Source organism: Rattus norvegicus, chromosome 11, assembly GCF_036323735.1.
Source record: "Rattus norvegicus strain BN/NHsdMcwi chromosome 11, GRCr8, whole genome shotgun sequence".
NCBI classification, from domain to species: domain Eukaryota; kingdom Metazoa; phylum Chordata; class Mammalia; order Rodentia; family Muridae; genus Rattus; species Rattus norvegicus.
This window is the reverse complement of record NC_086029.1, coordinates 63,579,867-63,587,402: the sequence shown is the minus strand read 5'-3', so window position 1 is coordinate 63,587,402 and position 7,536 is coordinate 63,579,867. Positions and strand designations below refer to the sequence as shown.

At 42.2% G+C, this 7,536-nt stretch overlaps 1 long non-coding RNA gene across 2 annotated transcripts; it reads right to left on the bottom strand.

Annotated features, from left to right (window-relative positions):
• Positions 1–201: 201 nt before the first annotated feature.
• Positions 202–6,312, bottom strand: LOC120095653 (uncharacterized). Of its 2 annotated transcripts, XR_005491307.2 has the most exons (3): positions 6,132–6,312; positions 4,239–4,353; positions 202–561 (listed from the first exon to the last, which is right to left on the bottom strand). It is a non-coding gene; the product is annotated as an uncharacterized LOC120095653 (long non-coding RNA). The 2 variants fall into 2 exon arrangements; XR_010056118.1 differs by having other exon boundaries at positions 202–4,353; positions 6,132–6,238.
• Positions 6,313–7,536: the final 1,224 nt, after the last annotated feature.

The window sequence follows — 7,536 nt, the reverse complement described above, 5'->3', positions numbered from 1 at the left end:
TTCTGTCTCAGAATGACTTAAGGTGCCACAGCAGTCAAACAAAGAAGTTTCTGGAAGGTTCTCAAAATGTTATACAACTTCAGGAGAGGGAAAGTATTTCCTTACATCATTCCAACAACAAATAGAAAATGATTAACACAGAACATAAAGAGTTTGACTTAGCCAATCCAGAAAGCATATATAGGTCAAAATACCATGTTGTATGTTATAATCATTCAACATTTACTTGTGAATTAAAATACATTTTTTTTAAAAAGGGAATGGGCTGATTTGTTTGTGATTAGTAGGTATGATGATTTAAACTCACTTGGTCCGCAGGATATGGCACTATTAGGAGGTGTGGTCTTATTGGAATACATGTGGTTTTGTTGAAGTGTATAGGTAGGCTTTGCGGTCTCCTAGTGCTCAAGTTCTCCTCAGTGTGGAAGAGAGTCTTCACCTCCTGACTGCCTTCAGGAAGACAGTCTCTTCTTGGCTGCCTTCGGATGAAGATGCAGAATTCTTGGCTCCTCCAGCAGGCTGCCATGCTTCCTGCCATGATAATGAACTGAACCTCTGAAACTGTTAAGTTACTCACAATTAAATATTTGCATTGGTCATAGTGTCTCTTTACAGCAATAAAGCCTTAACTAAGACAGTAGGTATAGCTTATAGGAACTCATATGAGTCCCGATAAAATCCTCAAGGATTCTACAAGGTTAAGAAAATTATTCCCCTAATAGCCTAGACCAAATTTCTCAGTGGCATTGGTATCTCTATGGCTAGTATAGCTTTGTCCTTGGAGAGGGATGTGCTTTATCTTCAATGGAACAGTCAGGTAGTAAGTTCTTCAGTCTCAAATAATTAATCCATCCAAAGTGCCCATTTATCTAGTCCTTCTGCTCCTTCCTTCAATTTACCAAACACAGTCTGTCATCTCTGCTTCCTCTAATATAGTACAATGTCGCATCCAAGCATAATGGATCCACTATAGCAACAGGGAGGAAGTGGCTCTAGGGCATTAAGATCTGAGGGAGGATAGTCATGTTCATTAACCCTTCCTCAACCTGGGTCATAAGCTCATGTTTAGCTCTCATTAGTATATATTGCTCCAATTTTACAAATTTTATGATTTATTCCAAGAATTATTCTTCGCTGCATGGACTAGATAGCAGTCTTTTTGGACAGACATAGTGAAGGAAGTTTGGCCTTTAAGAATTAAGGCATGTGTGATGAACGTCTCCTTTAGCTGAGCTACCCCAAGGTCTTTAGTCGATAGAAGGCTGCTTCCCTAGAAGAAGGTGAGATTATTTTTACAACACAAAGAGTTTAAAAGAAGCTTGCAATTCCAAGTTCTCAGTCTTATCTACGTATCTCTCATTCTCGTGTAGTTTTGAGACAGGGTCTCACTCTATAGGCCAGGCTGGCCTGGAACTTAATTATGTAGTTCATGCTTGCTAAAACAAACAAACAAACAAACAAACAAAAAAACCCCAGGGATTGTTCTGCCCAAGGGACTATGAACATGAGCCACCAAGCCCAGCTTACATAACTAATTCCTTTAAGAGACATTTGTCCCTAAATCAGTGGTTCTCAACCTTGCTAATGCTGTGTGACCTTTAATATAGTTCCTCATGTTGTGGTGACCCCAACCATAAAGTTATTTTATTGCCATTTAATAATTATAGTGTTCTACCATTATAAATTGTAATGTAAATGTCTGATATGTAACCCCTGTGGAAAGATCATTTGAACCCCTAACCCCTAAAGGGGTCATGACACACATGTTGAGAACCGCTGCCCTATACCATTCTGACACCTGAATGATGTTCATGTTTTGCCTTGTACTTTTACCACACACAGTATACAGTAGCTACTCCCAGTCACTATGATGTCACAGCACATGTAGTGTTCATCTCCTCACACTTAAACATGCAACTGTTGTTATATGACTATATGGTAATTTAGCTGGAAAGACCCATAGTGAGGTATGTTTTGGTAGAACCTGTTTTCACACCAATGCTTAAACTGGCTGTCATGATGCCTTGACATAGCTAGTTTACTTGGGAGATCATCTCAGGAAAGAGTGAGTAACTGGGGAGAAGGAGTTAGCAAAGAAAAGTAGGCAAATAGTCCATCATTGTATTGATCTTCCATAAGAACAAATGGCAGTGGAGTCTACATGGAAAATTTTGAAAAAGTTTTAGAGCGTTCTTCACAATTGCTGCAGTAAAGAACTCGCAGCTGCTCTATTTACACGTGAACCTCTACATGTTGCCCTGTGGTCATTAGCCAGTTTGTATTTTTAGATGGTACCCGTGTATCCATCCAGTGACCTTCTCAAACTCTGAAGAAGACATGGATACAGACAGGAACAGCTACATCATCTCCTAGAAGAGACACTGATATCACATATGAAATTGATTACCTCAGCTGAACTGAATTTAGGTGGACCCAACTGCCTGAGGCTTAGCGTACCACAGTGCACTGGCTGGTTTAGTGTGTCAACTTGACACAAGCTGGAGTTATCACAGAGAAAGGAAACTCAGTTGAGGAAATGCCTCCACGAGACCCAGCTGTAAGGCATTTTTCTCAATTAGTGATGAAGGGGGGGAGGACCCAGTCCACTGTGGGTGGTGCCATCCCTAGGCTGGTAGTCTTGGGTTCTATAAGAGAGCAAACTGAGCAAGCCAGTAAGACATATCCCTCCATGGCCTCTGCATCAGCTCCTGCTTCCTGACCGACTTGAGTTCCAGTCCTGACTTCCTTTGGTGATGAACAGCAATGTGGAAGTGTAAGCTGAACAAATCCTTTCCTTCCCATCTTGCTTCCTGGTCATGATGTTTGTGCAGGAATAGAAGCCCTGACCGAGACAAGCAGCATGTACCACACCTACATTTAATTGGAAGAAATGTTGACTTTCGGTTAAAGGATGTCATTTACTTTCAGTCAAACTGACAGACCTGGGAAACTATGAGACCCACATAAGAACCTGTAGTTCTGTATTCTCTTTCCAGGTGTACACAAAGTCTTCCTTTCCATCCAAATGGGTTTTGGGACTGGAGGGGTATGGCTTGTAGAAAGAAGTAAAGTGGACCATTTCCCACTCTGGCTCCTAAAGTTATCTAACTCTGCATACAAGCCAAGTCAGAACTCCATTAGGAAGATGCTGAAATAGTTTAACTGGAGACACCTGAATCCTTGAGCTGTCTCTTATATAAAAGAACTGCGAAAGTTTTCAAAATCAAAATAGACTCATCCTGCCAACTTGAAAAAAAAAATAAACAGAGCCCAGAGATTTTGAAGGAAGCTTCTTATGCAAAGTTGCCTGGTCAGCAGTACCACGAAGGACACGGAAGACTTGCAGCCTACACTGCAGCATAGCGCACCCACAAAATGCCACCACAACCTTACATAAAAAGTACTTGTACAAGGACATCTGTCCAAATGGTGTGTTCAGTCCAGGACCAAGGCCATTCTTACTCACCACTGTGACCAAGGGCTAAAATATCTGATGTAGAAGTCATCAGTTTTGCCTATGAAAACACTTTATTTGTTGGAGCTCTTTGAATATGCCACGGTTTGCTATTTTCTATCTGTCCCAAATACACACACACACACACACACACACACACACACACACACACACACACACACATTGGAAAATAGCTCTCTGTTTTTGGTTTAGACTGGAATAGAGAGGCCAGTGATAATCACCTAATTCTCATCAGACAGTTTGATCTGAACTCAATCTCTCTCTGTCTCTCTCCCTCCCTCCCTCCTTCCCTCCTTCCTTCCCTTCTCTTCCTCCTCTTCCTCCTCCTCTCCCTCTCTGTTTCTCTCTCTCTGTTTCTCTCTCTCTGTTTCTCTCTCTCTGTTTCTCTCTCTGTTTCTCTCTCTCTCTCTCTCTCTCTCTCTCTCTCTCTCTCTCTCTTTCTCTCTCTCACTGTCTCTCTCCCCTGGGTGTATGTGTATGTGTGTGTGTGTGTGCATGGACCCACATGTGTGTCCATGGATATTTTCAATTGTTTTGTTTTAGCAACTGTTAGTGAACTGGGCTAAACGAGTCAGGGTATAAAGTCAGCCTGTTTCAGATTCTGAAAAACACTGCTCATCATCATCCCGTGTGAGAAGGAATAGAATCAGCTTGGTGGTTTACTGTTAGCCTCTTAGGGACAAAGGGCAGCCAGCTTGCAGCAGCTGCCGTGCCTTCTAGATAACCGAGTCCCTTGCTCCTGGTTCAGGAACCCTGCATGCACCTCTTGTACTTGCCGAATGTTGCTTAACAGAGAAGTCCCTTCTCACCCACACAGGAGAGAAGAAACTGAAGAGAAACGCTGTCTTCCCTTTCATCATGAGTGGTTGAGAAAACACCTAGGATATAATAAATACGAATCAATAAAAGACAAGCAGATAACCTCTCAGATTTTAGATGAATATAAAGGCACCTGCCTAGTGTTTAATAATATGCCTTATCGTTAAAAAAATATGGATAATATCTCCTCAGTGGCGGAGCTAGTCAGTGTGACAAAGAAGTAAGAATACTCCCTCTTGTGGTTCTTGGGAAAAATAATCTCTGTCATGAGAACATACCGAGAAAACAAAATACCGATTATTCAAGATAACGTCAACGGATAATTGCAGTGTACGGGTTTCTCTCTCACCCGGTTTTCAACTGTGCTGACCATGGACCCTCAGGGGAGTGAGAGCTTGTATTGTGACTTGGGAGGAACCAAGAATGTCACATGAGTAAAGGACTCTCCAACCTGTGTTGCAAAAGGCTGTTTCTTACTTGAGGTTTTTTTTTTTTTTTTTTTTTTAAATTCTTCCTGAAGAGTAAAAAGAAGAAGTATTTTGTTAGCTAATTTCTTCTATTCAGTTTCACCTGGCTCCCCCTGTCGACTCTTCTGGCTCATTGAGACAGTGTGACTTCAGGGAGAGCACATTCAGTGTTGACACCCTGTCTCCTCCTAGTCACAAGCCTGGCCATTTTCTTTCTCCTGCCCGTCTGGGAGGTCAGTTTGCAGCTTTGTTTTTCTCAAAGGCTGGGCGTCTACAAGAGCTAGAAATAGGTATGCTTGTTTCTTAGAGGAAATATAATGACGCCACAACCAGAAGACGCTACTTAGCCAGGTCAGCGATGGCTCTGTGTGCCACTGTGGTCTCTTTCTGATGACTGATGTGCTTTACCTTTGTGCTTACAATGTTTCACCTTAGAAATGTGATTTCCCTCAACACCACCCCACCCCCATTCTCAGAGCTGACAACAGTGTGGGACTCAGTATTTCTCCAAATCCAGTTTTCTCTCTGGTTTTCTAGTTAGAATGTAAAGTTGTGCTTGTTTGACCAGGAAAGCCCTGGTGTATGCTGACATCTCGTGATCTATTTGGTTTAAGATCTGTTGCCTTTACCTTGTGTCAATGGAGATTTTAATAATTTTAATTTCATCATCCAAAAAATACAGCATTATGAACACTGGAGGCAATTTATTGAAAATATTTATTTTATTGAAAACACGACATTCTTTAAAGAAAAAAATACCTGTGACGTGTTATTGGACACAAAGAGACTGATTCAACCACATGGGAGATATACCAAAAGGATCACTTTATTTTTATGGAACGATGTTCAAGTAATCATAAATGCCAAGGATTTTTTGTTTAATTGTGTTTTGTTTTAAGTAAGCATTTTAGTCTTGAAATGATTTTACTATGGTTATTTTTCTACCTCTGGTTTATAAATTCATAATTTAAATATGTATAACTCATGATTTTAAGTATGCCTTTCATTTTCAACAGTATCTGGGATTTACACTAACTGGTGCATAGCATGATTTCCCTTATTGAAGCTCTGGATCTTTATCTATTTTGACAGCGCCTTAGACATCATCATCACCTGACTTCAAGGGTCCAGGAAGCTCTATACCAGAACCTCCTACAGCATCAAGTTCTCCAAATGCATCAGAGGGATGGCTTGAAGAAGCAAATGTCCTTAGCTGCTGAGCTATCTCTCCAGCCTCCTGTTCTTTGAGTTTTAAGGAAGTACTGAATATGTTATCTGAGAAAAATCATTTCTGGCCACCAAGAATTTCTATCAATCTCCACCTATTTGCTACTCCCGTGGAAGACAGCAGTTTGATTTTCAGTACTCACATACGGAACTTCACAACTGCCTGTAACTCGAGCTTCAGGGAAACCGATGCCCACTTTCGATCACTGTGGGCAGTTCTCCACCTCACGCACGCACGCACGCACGCACGCACGCACACACACACACATGAACGCACGCACGTACTCAGGCACGCACGCAGGCACGCACGCGCGCATGCACGCGCGCGCGCGAACACACACACACACACACACACACACACACACACACGCAGGCACGCAGGCACGCAGGCACGCAGGCACGCACGTACGCAGGCACGCAGATACGCAGGCACGCACGTACGCAGGCACGCACATACTCAGGCACGCACGTACTCAGGCACGCACGCACACACGCATCCGCACGCACTAAATTAGAAAGTAGAAAGTGTAACACGTGCCACTTCTTTTCCTACTCATGTTGAAAAGCAAGTGGCATTTTGCTCCTTTGCTCCATTAGAAGCCTTGTGCTCCCTGATCTTACTGGGTTTCCCGGATTTCCTGACATCACAAAGTAAGTTCTAGACCGCATTGAAGTAACTGAATGTGACACTATAAACTGGAGCCCATTATGACACATATCCAGCCAGGCCAAGGAGTAATAAAGAATAAGAGCAATGGAATCTTTCTGACATTCATTTTTATTTTTTCTCATTGACATATGTCCATTTTACACAGTACAGAGTAACATAAGGATATTTTCAATAAATATCAATAAATAAAATAATGCAATTTTAGTATATTCTACTCCTTTACCCCACTGCCTGTTAGTTCCTTAGCTCTCCTAGACGATTTTGAAAAGCAATGGAATCTGAACACTGGCCTGTGAAACCACCCAATTCCATCTTCCTATTTGGCCAAGTGAGGGAGCAGCCACGGATCTAGAACTAATGCCTCCTTGCTGTAGTTTGCATGGTGGTGGCACCCACCATTTGTGGGGGCAATTTTGTGTATTGCTCTTCAACAGCGTGGCCACTCTAGTCTTCCCTCACTTTTCAAAATGTTTCTTTACTTTGGCAGTCAAGACCTTTCAGGCCACTGGAATCTGTTGCTTTATTTCCCTGGTTCTCAATAATACTAGCGTCAGCCTTTAGGAAAAATTACAGTATGCGTGGCCTATAAAGCTGCTGCAGCCAATCGTCAGGCAGGCCTCCGAGTGCATCATGGGAAAATTAGTTGCTAGACTGAGGTTCTCAGTTCCTCCTTGACGCTTAAACAGGAGGTGCAGCCATAGGGAACTTTACAGTATTGCATACTGTAAAAATATGCACACTTATGAAGGTGGAGGGCTCTGTGATTTTTGCATTTTCTGAAATGTGTGAGGCCACGAATTTGATCTTTATCACAACGAACAAGCAAACTAAAAAGGCAGATGAGCTGAGAAATCAGCAGAGGTGGCTGACAAGGTGAA